The sequence below is a fragment of the Tamandua tetradactyla genome, chromosome 18, assembly GCF_023851605.1.
Source record: "Tamandua tetradactyla isolate mTamTet1 chromosome 18, mTamTet1.pri, whole genome shotgun sequence".
NCBI lineage: Eukaryota > Metazoa > Chordata > Mammalia > Pilosa > Myrmecophagidae > Tamandua > Tamandua tetradactyla.
In genome coordinates this window covers 15,968,661-15,982,176 of record NC_135344.1, presented here as the reverse complement: position 1 = coordinate 15,982,176, position 13,516 = coordinate 15,968,661, and the positions used below count along the sequence as shown (strand labels likewise).

Below are 13,516 nucleotides of genomic sequence, written 5' to 3'. Positions count from 1 at the left end.
AGGTATGATGATTCCTTGGTAAGTCTACCCTTATGTGTCAACTCCAACCAACAGGCTTCCCACATTGGCCTAGTAGAGGTTCATAGGCTGCCTCTAGATCCAGATTCGAAAGAGCTCACGGATGGAGAGGTCACAGCATCACATGTACCATGTATTTACTATCCACCAACCATAAAACAGCCTTTTGCTTTTAATCATCTTCCAAATAAATATGCAGATGTTTCCATTCTAGGAATGAGTTGTGGCCATCTTTGGCCATTCTGCACACAGGGTAGCTTTCGTAAGAATAGTTGAGCTCTAGCTAATAGGATGCCCTCTCTTAAAGGCAGCAAAAAAATATAGTTGAGAAGAGATGACTTGAACCCCTAACTAAGTTGTTTCAAGAAGAAAGGAAAAAATAGTACCATGACAGACAAGAGTCCTTAGCAAAGGTTTATTCCCAATGTAATTGGGCCCAATACACAATCTGGACTACAAAAGAAGGATATAGCCCAAGTCCAAGCACTGCCCCCTTATTTCATAGTCAGCCTTTCAGTCTATATTCTGCTCTTCAGGTGATTTTTTTTGACTGTGTACATTATTTCCCTTATTCTTTTACTATGCTGTTATTATTTAAAGGAAGGTGTTGTTCTTTGTGCTATATGACCTAAATAGGGCTTCTGAGTAATGGTCACATAGAAATCAACGAGGTAGGACAAAAGAGAGCAGGAACGAAAGTAACTAGAGAAATAACAGTTAATTCATAGATATCATCCAGAGGCCTAGGAGACTGGGCTAGAACGTGCTTACATTTATAGGTCAAAGAGTTGTCAGAGACTGTTTAAGACATTATCTTTTGAAAGAATGGATATGCCAAGTAGGGAAAACTATGTTTTCTCATGTGTGTTATGAAACAAAACACCATTCAAAGATATCAGGAGCTATAGTATCTTACACTGGGTGAGAGATCTGTAATCTCCTGTTTGTCTACTTCAAAATATTTTGTGGTCCTATTTGAATAATTATATCATGAGGAACTACAATTTTGATGCTCAGCTGGCTTTGAGCACAGCAAAATGATGAAGTTAAATACTATTATAATTTACCATATTAGACAATAACAATATAATTAACAAGTCAAAGGCAAATCTAAAACATTGATTCAATATAATCCCTGGCATTCTCCTCTAATAATTTATAATTACAATAAACTGAATTATTTGACATTGATAAAACAATATTTCCTGGGATTATTTAAAATGACTTATTTTAATCAATTTATAACTATACAATTCTCTGTCAATTTATTGACATAATTGCTAGCACTCGGCCAGATCATGAGCTTTTACTCTAACTCAGTAGGGTCAACATCATAATTTCAATCCTTCTATTTTAAAATTAGAAGTTAAAATATTATGTTGCATAGTATGTTTTAAAAGGTCTACATGCAAAAATTGAGGTCTTGACCTCAATTTTTTTTTTTTTAATATTTGCTCTGTCTTGCCTGGTTGAACCAAAAAGACCTTGCATTATAGAGATTAACCTATTAGACTAGAAGTACACTCAATTCAGTTGATTAAATTCTCCCTAGTTTGAACTTGAAAAATGGAAAGAGAGGCATTGTCAATATGATATTCATGTGACCATTTTAAACTTCAATTATCCCTCATACTGTAAGGAGAAAAACATGTCCACCCCTAAAACTTATCTTTAATTCAATCAAAGATATTATTCACCATGTAACTAAAGACCTGTAGAGGCAAACCAGATATTTCCACTTTTGAGCGGCAACTACACTAGACCTTCCATGATAAATACCTAGGAGTAGGTATCTACTCCATCTCTACCAAGTTCCTCAACAAGTACTGTCCTTGGATGCTTTATCAGTTTCTGCTGCTTTCATGTTGTTTCACGTAATTTGATTTTTCTCTCTGGGAAAAAAAAAAACAACTTGGCAATTTCTTATAAAGTTAAACTTGCACTGATCATAATATCCAGCAATCCCCTTCCTAAATATTTACCTAAAAGAAAGGAATATTTACATTCACACAAATGCCTACATATGAATGTTTATAGCAGCTTTATTCACAAACATCCAAACCTGGGAAGAACCAAATGCCCTTTCTCTGGGAAATGTAAAAACCAAATGTGATATATCCATACAATATCATTCAGAAATACAATAGAACAAACTATTGGTTTGCAGAATGACATGGATGAATCTCACCAATATTATGCCAATTGAAAAAAATCCAGGCCCAAAAGGTTGCAATTCCATTTATATAACTTTCTGGAAAAGGCAAACTTATAGGCAAGGAGCATAGATCACTTATTGCTGAGATCAGGGATTAAAGTAGAGGCATTACCAAAGGAATTGTATGTGTGTGTGGTAGTTACATGAGTGTTTTGTATCTTCATTGCGGTGGAAGATACATGACTTTATGCATTGGTCACACTTCCTAGAAATGTACAAACATTTATTTTGTTATATGCCAATTAAAAAATAAATTTTAAAAATATTTAAAATAAAAATATGCTGCTAGAATGTTTTCAGAATGGATCAAATGGCTTTGTAAATTGTAACATATAATGCTTTGGAAATAAACAGCTAAGAGGCCTAATCTAATTTTCTTCCCATGTACACAACATGTTATACTTTAAACTAAGACTTTTCTTCATTCTTTTCATAGTGAGTCAAATATTGAGGCCTCATAAACCCAGAGTAGGATGAGATATTATTGTATTTTTAATATCTGTATTTATTAAATTTGTCCTGATAAAGGATTCTTGAATCTGTCCTATCAAGATGTCCAGTTTGCAACAAAAATTAAGAGGCCTAGATAAAAACAAGAAAAATATCCAACAACATATGAATGAGCAACAAAGCAATCAACAGAGCCACACTAAGCTAGGAGATACTTGCTAGAAAAATCAGACAGAAAAATAACTATGGTTAATAAGATAAAGGCTGTGGCAAAAATGGTAGACAAGATGCAAGATTAGATGGGGAATTTTAGAAGAGAGATGCAAACTACAAGAAATAATGAAATTTAAATGCTAGAAATTAAAATTAAAAAGATGAAGAATATGTTTAATGGGATAATCAATTGACTTTTTTTTCTTCTTCATTTTTCGTTTTCCCATATATAAACAGAGAAATTCCATTTCTTCACTTCTGATACAGACTATGTTTGAATAAGGATTTGACCTGTCTTTAATCAGATCATCCAGGGGTAATTATCAAGATCTGGGAAACCGCATAGTATTTCCTTTTTTTTTTTGTATGCTGTATGACGGGGTTCACATTTCATTATTTTTCCATGTGAGTACCCCGTTATTCCCGTTATTGCAGTGCCATTTGTTGAATTTTTATTTTTTGTTTCTTTGTTTGTTTTTGGGAAAGTACACGGACAGGAATCAAACTGGGGTCTCCCGCATGGCTGTTGAGAATTCTACCTCTGAACTACCCTTGCACCCCCAGTATTTACTTTTTAAGTGAATTATGATGGTCTGCCTAATCTAGAGCACCTTACTCAGGCTTTTGGATAGGACACTGAATCAAAACAGTCAAAAAGTTTCTCTGGATTTGGGATTCGTGTTACTATGGACCACGTGCTTCGCATTTCTTTTAGTGTTCCCTTGTTTTTAAGTGAAAGGGTATTTTGCAAGAGGCTTTTTCTCAATGTCTGCTCTACCTTCAGCTTTCTATCTCCCCTTGTGCTGCGCTTCAGAAGGGTCCATGACCATGCTGTCCACCTTCCCTTGGCAGTTTGCACCACTTGTGCCATTTTAGCCTGAACGTGAGGGACAGGGCAGGTGGGCTCAACTTGGCTCTGATGAGTCCTCCTTCCTAGGCAGGCACTTTGTTCCCGCACCTTGGGGGTAGAGCCTTCTCAGAGCGCTAGCCCACCCCAGGTGTAGGTCTTTGCCCATTTGTATCCTTGTCCTTAGCAGAGGACAGAGGGTTTTCATTTTCCGTTACCTTCTCCCAGTTGATGTGGGTCTATATTAAGTATTACAGCGTTTGCTTTTCACTCCAGAGGAGAGCCAGGAGAGAAGGAATGGGGAAAAGGGTTCATTTTCTCCCAGTGGCTGTTGTCCCCCACCCTGACCACGCATCACGAGGAAGCCATCCTCAAGACTCTTGCCAATGATTTTTGTGAGAACCTGGTAACATCTGTGGAGAAAAGCCTACGGAGGGAGCAAAGTCCTCCTGTGTATTCTCAGCCCAGAGGTTCTATGCTCTCTGGCTAGCCCACACTTGGCCTTTACAAATCCATTAATAATATCAGTAAAATTATTCTAACAAGTCTCGGCAGCCTCTGACACTGTCAGGTAATCAAGTGCACATGCCCAGGCTCTTCTTGGAGGCACCTTTTGTTCCTTAAATTTTAGTTATTTTGTTGCTCTGTTACTTCAGTTCTCCAGTACAAGAAAACCACAGAGTTACAGATTTTTCAGCTGTTGTAGCTAAAATGAAGGAAGGGATACTCTTTGCAGTCTTCTACAATTCACGCAGAAGTCATAAATCCATTCGGAAGCATATACATTTAAAATAAGAGTGTAAGACTGAAAGTTGTTCCTGTTGAAATGGAAAAATGATGTAGACAAGCCTGTACCTCTCCTTTTTATTCCATAGCCCTGATGATTCACTTATGAACACTTAAGACACAGAAAAGCATAGTTTTTTTAAACCAGTTCTTCCAAACTACAGAGTTATATTGTAATATATTTATCTATAATGCTTCCACAGTGTGGGATCAAGATGTTCATTGATTGGGTATTAGCAGACCCCCGTTTTATTTCTATCCTGCATTTGTTCATTTACATAGCTGAACAGTGCAAATATGATGATGCATATGTCACAGTCCCTTGCCTGAAAGAATACAGTCCACAGGGTGATAATCACAGAAACAGAGAAGCATAGTTCACCATATTGCCTGCTATCCTAATCAAATGTGAAAAGCTATATAGGCATATGTGAGCTAGGGTTACCACCCAGTGGTAGATGTATAATTCCATTGCACCATTGGTGCCTACTCTAATATTAGTTGTACACCTGAAACTGTGATAAGGCTTGTGGTGGAAAGGTTAACAGAGGAAACAAAGTTTATTTTCATCCTGCTTGGCTTGGCTCAACTCCTTTCCATTGTTTCTCCTACTACTACCAGCAGGAGGCCATTAAGGAGCTGTCAGAGGAACAGGGAGAAAAATGCAGAGAAAGCAGTACAACAGATGCCACGCAAGGAGAATATTCTGAGGAAAAAGTGAGCTTAACATTTACCAAGGTCTAAATGCTAGAAATAATTTGATTCTGTACTTTAGAAGAAATTTAATATCATCACATATTCTTATGACATTGTTTAAAAGTAGAAAGACTGCTCTGTTTACCACTCGTCTGTAAAGTCAGAAATCTTACCCATCGATCTGTAGTTTTCCAGAGCAAACACATTCCTATGAATATATGAAAAGCAAAATATTGTCAAGGGCGGTGCGATGGCGGCTCAGTGGCAGAGTTCTCGCCTGCCATGATGGAGACCCGGGTTTGATTCCCGGTGCCTGCCCATGCGGAAAGCAAAAAGAAAAACATTGTCAAGAAGCTGAGTATTTCAATACCAACATATAATATGACTCAGTAATTTCTGTATACTGATTAACTCTATTTGCTGACAAATGTTATTTTCTTCTACTCGCAAAAGTTCTTAATGAAAGGAAATTTTTTAAAAATGGTATTTGAGTCTACAAAACCTTTGTAAATCAAGACATTCAAATTCCAGATATATGACATTAACATAAAATTTCAATTTTCAAGTATCTTTCTGTCAGGATAAAATCTCAAAGGAAAAATATAACTCTCAAAGGATAATCAAGATGCAGTTGTCTTTGAAGACCTCACATATAAAAATCAATGTATGGATTACTCATCATTTCCTACTTCATGAGAAATAGAATAGTGATGATGTTATTCCTTTTTTCAATCTATCTATATCGGAACACATTGTGTAAGGAGGAAAACTATAAAGATAAACTTAAAAAAAAGGAAATGACTTAAACCTCTTGGTGCAGTACACATTTACAAAATAACACAATATATAGATTTCTATCCACTGACAGTGCAAATACAAGGCGTAGTTAATATAAAATGAAACCAAACAGCGTTGCAATCAGGAATAATCACACCGATGCCTTCATTGCTAAATCTACAAAGTTTCAGTTAGTGAGATAACTTTATAAATAATATGTCCTCTCATTATAAAAGCAATACATATGCAATCTTCAATTCATATAATTGTTTTTAGAAAATACAGAGAAGCATGAAGAGAAGAAAAATCACCCATAATTCCATACGTAGAAAAAAGATAACATTTGATGTATTTCTTCTCCTTTTTCTCCAACTGTGTGCTTGTTTGTATAAGTGTGATGTATAACATACCTTTATTTTAAATTGTTACACTATTGCACATTGTTCTAGTTTGCTAGTTGCTGGAATGCAATATACTAGAATCAGAATGACTTTTTAAAAGGGGAATTTAATCACTTGCTAGTTTACAGTTCTAAGGCTGAGAAAATGTCCCAATTAAAGGAAGTCTATAGAATTGTCCAATCAAAGGCATCCATCCAGGGAAAGATACCTTGGTTCAAGAAGGCCGATGAAGTTCAGGGTTTCTCTCTCAAGCGAGAAGGCACATGACGAATAGAGTCAGGGCTTCTCTCTCAGCTGGAAGGGCACATGGCGAAAACGGCATCATCTGCGAGCTTTCTCGCCTGGCTTCCGGTTTCATGAAGCTCCCCGGGAGGCATTTTCCTTCTTCATCTCCAAAGGTTGCTGGCTCGTGGACTCTTTGCTTCGTGGTGCTGCAGCATTCTCTGCTCTCTCCGAATCTCTTTCTTTCTCCAAAATGTTTCTTCTTTTATAGGACTCCAATAAACCAATCAAGACCCACCCAAATGGGTGGAGACATGTCATCACCTAATCCAGTTTAACAGCCACTCTTGACTAAATCACATCATCCAGGGAGATGATGTGATTACAGTTTCAAACATACAGCATTGAATAGGGATTATTTTACCTTTATGAAATAGGATTTTGATCAAAACATGGCTTTTCTAGGGGGCATACTTCCTTTCAAACCAGCATACATATATTGTTTTATTTATTTAGCATTATACTGTATATTTGTATGTGTGCAGAAAATATGAATTTTAATTTACGTTACGTTTGTGATCTACCATTTTGTATCAGCTTTCATTTAGCATTATGCCAACATCATTTTCCAAATCTATATCCTCTAAGAATATCTAAATAACCTTAAATGTTACTTTTTCAGTGAATGCTTACTATTACATTGTAGGGATATAGCAATTTTATATAACCATTTCCAAATTAATGGACATTTATTATATTTCTAAGTTTTAGACTATTTAAGGTATTGCAGTGAAACTACTTGGACACATTTCTCTTTGGGTATATCTAGTTATGTCCACAACATTATTAAAAATTTAAATTACTACATAAAATAATGAAAATGCTATTGATAGACATTTCTTTCTAGCAACATAATAGCAATTTACACTATCACTTAAAGTATGTGAAAAAGACCATCTGAATAATTTCATTTTAGTGAAGTTTTTTGTCAGTTTCCAGAAAAATCAAAACCTTAGGGGAAAAAAATCATATATATATGTAATATATTTTTATAATCTCATCCAAATTCTCTGTCTCCAATTCTCTTCCCATTCAACAACCACTAAGACTGTGCAGTTATGTGGCAGCAATAAAATTATAATGGCCTTTTATTATACTAACATTAATACAAGCAATACATACTGAGTCTAAATCATCCTTTAGATCTACATTGAGATAATGAAAATTAATACATTTGTTTTCTCACCGTTCACTTATTTTATATGGGTTAATAAGAGAAAGAAAACTTGTGACTAAAAATTCTAGTGAAACGTATGTTATGTAGTGAATCGTTAGTGATACTCCTTTCCATTTCAAATTATTTAAAAATAGGTAACTCAGAAAAATCTATTTAATATTTCCTAATCAGCTGAAGGGAAGACGGCAATTTAAAATCTATACCATGACACCCAGAGATAATATTGCCTGTTCAAATGCAAGAAAAATAATTAGGTTGGTTCCTTCAGGCATTCTTTAAATCAGTATTTGTTGAGCATCTACTGGATACAAGGCCTGGGGCAATTATGAACATTCAGATATTTTGTCTGTTCTTCTGCTACCATCCAACGGAGAAGAGAGATAATAAATCAAAAATGCCTAAAGAGATAATAATGTTGATAATATTACCAAGTAAAAAGTAAAACAAGTACAGTGCGTAATACGAATGCTTAACAGAAAGATTTGATCTTGACACGAGGAAAGTGAAATTGACCTTGAGAACTGAAAAATCCATCAGCGCTGAATAGGCACAGATGATGGCAAGAGCCTCTGAGGCAATGGAATTAGTGTGCATGGAGTCTTTGAGGTGGAAATGACCCTGGAATATATAAAAAACTAAAACAACTTATAAATAGAATGCAATCAATAGAAATTTAGGGGTTAAATTTGGGGTGTGAGTAAGAAGTCTAATAACAGAGATTCTTGCCAATTATGCTAAAGAATTGAGTTGGTCTTATAAATCAGTGGGAACCCTTTCGACAAAAGTATTCAGAAAAATACTAAAAAAGCAACTAAGCATTCTGATCGAAATTCCACAGAAAGGGTAGAGAACTATAAATAATATCTCTTAAAAGTCTAAAATATATACATTATACATAATGCTATAAAATAGATCTTTGATAAAACGAAAGGCTTTGGTTTGGAAAATTTTGTCGCCCCTAAATTCACAGGTGTTAGGTTAACACATAATTTCCTCCATGGAATGCAGAATGATATAAATATCAGAGCTCTCAGTTACTATGAGTTGATATTTATTTACCATAAAAATTTTCAGTTTTTAAATTCCCTCAGTATTTACTTTTCCCTGTTATTACCAATGAATGGTAAATAAATTTCTCCCAAATAAATAACATTTTAGATTTTAAAAGAAATAGCGAATAGAAGAAAATGGATAGGGAAAGTAGTGTCTCCTTAAGAGATAGACGCTAACAATCATAGCACACACCTAGACATTTTATGGCATTAAATTCTAATCTCTGTGATACTACAAATCCCTTGTTTTTCTGAAACCCTGCAAAAGTAGCTAATGTCTACTTGGATCTCTTTTATTATGAAGCATTTCATATATACAGAAAAGGTATGGCTAATACATAACAAATAGAACTTTTGCCTCCAGTTAACTTGTAAAAGTTTATGACTTAACATTATAGCAATGAGCAAATTAGATAATTAAAAATTTGATTTTTAAAAGTTATCAGGAACCACGGTTGCAAAGCAATGTAAAGGAACCAAAGTCTAAAGGGGGGCAAGCCCTTCCCAGGTGACCAGAAGATGGGAGATTGTTTCCCTGGCTGGGGGCACTTCCAGAGCCTGAGAAGAGTAGGTGAGTCCTGGGACCCCTGCCATCGGCAGAGAAGCGGAGAGGTCCTAGGTGGGTGTAGGGAACCAAGAAAACCTGGAAGAGAGTTCTTAATTATAGTTACTCTACTCTCCAGATCTCAGATTTGGCTTCCTCATTTCAGAGAAAGTCTCAACTATTACCTACTCAAATTCTATCTTTCCCCAATTTCTATATTCTCTTATTCTGAATCTATAATTACAGGTTCAGACAATTCTCTTTCTAACTCCTGTTTCACTGAAACTCTTTCACATTTTCTTTCCTCATTCTGTGCCATTAATCCATCCTTTAAGGGAAAGGAAATACTAACAAGTACTGCTTGTCATTTGTTTGTTCAGTAAATTGTCCTGTTCTAGTAGGTAGATGTTTTGCCCAGTCTTAAGTTGTAACTGTGTCTCCTGTGCGTTGGTACAGCAGCTTATGTCTCTGTTCAGCCTTAACCCCTATAGCTGTTCATTTATCTCAGACACGGGTGGTCTTCCTGGGCCTGCATGTTTTATAATTTTCCAGGATTTGGCAGTTCACACTCAAAATTGTGCAATCACCTTCTCTGTATTTCAATTCTTCTGGGGGCTCCTCCTAAATTTCCAGCCATTTTTCTCACCCCAGTATGGTTGTGAAAATCTCCCACTCTCTGCTGCTTAAGTGCCATATGGATAGATGAATGCACCGAGTCAAAAAAGATATGAACAAGAAAATCTCATTATAACTCCTTCACATTTAGTATATTCTTGTGCTTTGGTCTGCTTTTTCACCATTCCCCAGGGGTCTCCCCTATGCATAGCAGTCATCCAGGATTTGGGGGGAGTTTATATTTAGATTGAGGTCTCATCCCCTCTACAGCTAACCAATTCAAAGATTCAACTCCAGCATCTAAAATAGATATGCAGAGACACTTAGTATAGTTGATACCTATCATTAAGATACAGAAGTTTAAGTCAGGCAAAAAAAAAAAAAAAGTGCCCTCATTTAGTAGATATTAGTGGTATATATGGGATGTGAAGAAGCTTTAATAGAAATGTTAAGAGAGAGAGAGATTGATTGACTGCAACAGATCAGAAGCAAGTAATCTATTTCACAATTTTCGGGCAATTTCAGATGGAAAAATGTTCATAAGATCATGTTGATAGTTACTCTATGTAAATGTCATTATAGATGAGTTCAAGAATATGCTCTCTGTGCAGAAAACAAAGATACTGCACAAAAACTGTTAGGAATTGAGATGACTGCAGTTTAGACATGTCAACATCAACTTCAAAGGTGTTATTCTATATCCAACTATTAGCTAGCAGAATTTCAAGTTTATGAAAAATGATTGCTGAGCAATATTATACGGGTCTTGTTCTTAACATAGCCTGTTAATTTTATTAGTTTGGAAACTTTTTTTTATTACAACTCAATTATTCAAATCATTAGGTTAGAGAATTATGTAAAATTTGAGTTCAGAGCAAAATAATGTCGCAAACTTAGTATTAATTTACCAAACAATTAAAGAATGGTTATTTATAACTCATAGGTTTATTAAATTCACAAGGCTTAATCTAATGTCTTCTAATATTTTATTTAAATGCTTGATATAAAATTATAATTGATTTACAACATATGAAAGACAGAACATATGGGAACTAAAGTGTAAAGATTCACTACTAACTTAGTATCAATCCAACAGAAGGTAAAACAACTTAAAAACTTCCTGGAAATTTATTTATAGTTATTATTTTGCTTACAAACACCATGTTCTTATTTGAGAGCACAAAATGCTAAGAAAATAATATAGAGCTTTTCAATTAAATGCAAGAGATAATAGAACCAAAAGTATTAATAGGCTCCAGATAAAACCAATTCATTTTCCTAAATCATATTGTTTAGAATTTCTCAAGCATTTGTTCAAGAATTTGTTGATCATTTTCTTCAATTTGAATTCTAGCAATAGCATAATAAGCATAAGTTTTTGAGTCAGAGTCGTGGGTCAAAATCTCAGCTTTTAAAATTTACTTTCTCTTTTACCTAGTGAAGGAAACTTAATTTTTCTCAGTTTTTTCATTTATTGACTTCTGAAAGTATTAGGCTCATTGTGCATATGTGAGAATTTGTTTATATAAATTGCCTAACAGTGGGATCAGCCCATAGTGCCCATTGAGAAATATTTTCAATTAAATATTTTATCTCAGCACTCAAATTACATATTTAAAAAATCTTTCTCAGAACTTCTAATCATAACAAAAATTAAACCTAAGTCAGTTGGCAAAGCCTTTCACTGAAAACACAGGTGGCAGAGGGGTAATTAACATCAACAACTTGTGTTGCTCCAGATTGTAGAGCTGAAAGATTACTTACATGTATACTGTATGAAAATAGCTTGTTTTACAACAGTAAAACACAGAAAAGCAAAATCAGGCTTAGAATATAATCGTTAATGACCCAGCTATAAATTCAAAGGATAAAGCAGCCACACCAACAACAGTGCTTGGTACTCCCATAAATAAATTTTCCAATCTAGAATGGCCAGAGCTCTGCACTTGCCGCTCAGTTTTACTCCCAGAGTTCTACAGCTGTCCCTAAGAGAAAGGAACAAGGCCTTGGACACAGCGTTCTGTTTTTCAGTCTCTCGTGTGAGTCATCCAACGAAATCACTCATCCCTCTACCTTCGTCTTTTGCAATGACTGCCCAAACCTACCTTAACCCAAAATTCAGGAACTCTCCAGTGGCTTTAAGAGGGCTTTTATTATTTTCCACTCTCTCTTACTCCTTATTGGAATAAAATAGTTCAAGCAGATTCACTGTATTTTATCTCAATTTAATGCTTGAAGAATAAATATCCTTTATCTTTATCCTTTTCTAAACTATACAGTATGCCAGTTTGAGAAGAAAAAAATTACTAAATTTAATGGAATTCCATTGATACCAGATAATAAAATTTCATTTTCCAAATCTTAAGGACTGGATAAAATCTAACAGAAAAAAAACTTTATCTGACATATTATGATGTTTTCTATAAGAAATCAGAAATACCTAATGAAAGAGTTATTTCTTGAAAATTCCAAATGAAATGCATAACGATGCAAGAGAATATATTCTTGATTGATACATTTCCACTGGTACTATCTACAGAGTGAACAGACATATTAAAAACACTAAGATTATATTAACAGAAGTTTACGTGAAATGCATAATTAATGAAACAATGAATACTATTAAAAATGGTTTTAGAAATAGTTAGAAACTGTCCACACCAAAATATGAGAAGGATATGAGTCCAACTCACTTTCCTGGTGTCTTTCATTAGGTTCCTTGGAAGCAGAACCTTAGACAGGAATCCAGGTGAATGTGATTTATTGAAGTGTGGCAAATTGTGTTTTCCAGAAGTTGTCACAGCAATAGGTCCATTTCCATATGTTCTTTCAAAACCTTACCACAGCCCCTCACAAAAAGTGAAGGTAATTTCTTACCCCTAAGTGGGTTTGACAGCTTCCACCAACAGAGTATGGTTGTGTGACTTCTAAAGCTAAACCTTGAGAAGGATAGAGCTTCTTCCTGACTCTCTGTCTCGAGACACAGGTCTTCAGACTGTTCAGTTAACAGATAGGAAGGCCAGCTTCCCTGAAGCCACTGGTGGGATTATATAGAAGGACTATTAGAAATAGGGAGAGATGACCAAAGGGCCCCACCTGTTCCAGCTTGCAGCTGTTTGAGTATAGCCAGCATCAGCCATCGAGTCTCAAGATGATTTCTGACACCTGAATTACATATGAGTAGTACAGAAGCAAGCTGTCTCCATGGAGCCATGTCCATATTTCAATTGTGAGCAAAATAATTGCTGTTATTATTTCCAAGCCACTCAGTTTGAGGGTGAGTGTAACACAGCATAGGAACATGAGGGATTGCTCTTTTAGCAAAAAATCTGAAAGGGAGTGAGGGAACTGGAAAGGGCCTAAACAAGAATGCAATCTCAGGTTTTCTTTAGCTTCAACAGGATCTAAATAGCTTGACATCTCTGGAGTATAAACTACACAGC

The 13,516-nt window shown here is 35.3% G+C and overlaps 1 long non-coding RNA gene across 1 annotated transcript in view; it reads right to left on the bottom strand.

The window, feature by feature from the left end:
* Nucleotides 1-13,234, bottom strand: part of LOC143662530 (uncharacterized) — a 60,429-nt gene extending 47,195 nt beyond the window's left edge. Inside the window, exon 1 of the long non-coding RNA XR_013165390.1 lies at nt 13,170-13,234. This is a non-coding gene — a long non-coding RNA (uncharacterized LOC143662530). The remainder of the gene's footprint in view (nt 1-13,169) is intronic.
* Between the last annotated feature and the right edge of the window lie 282 nt (nt 13,235-13,516).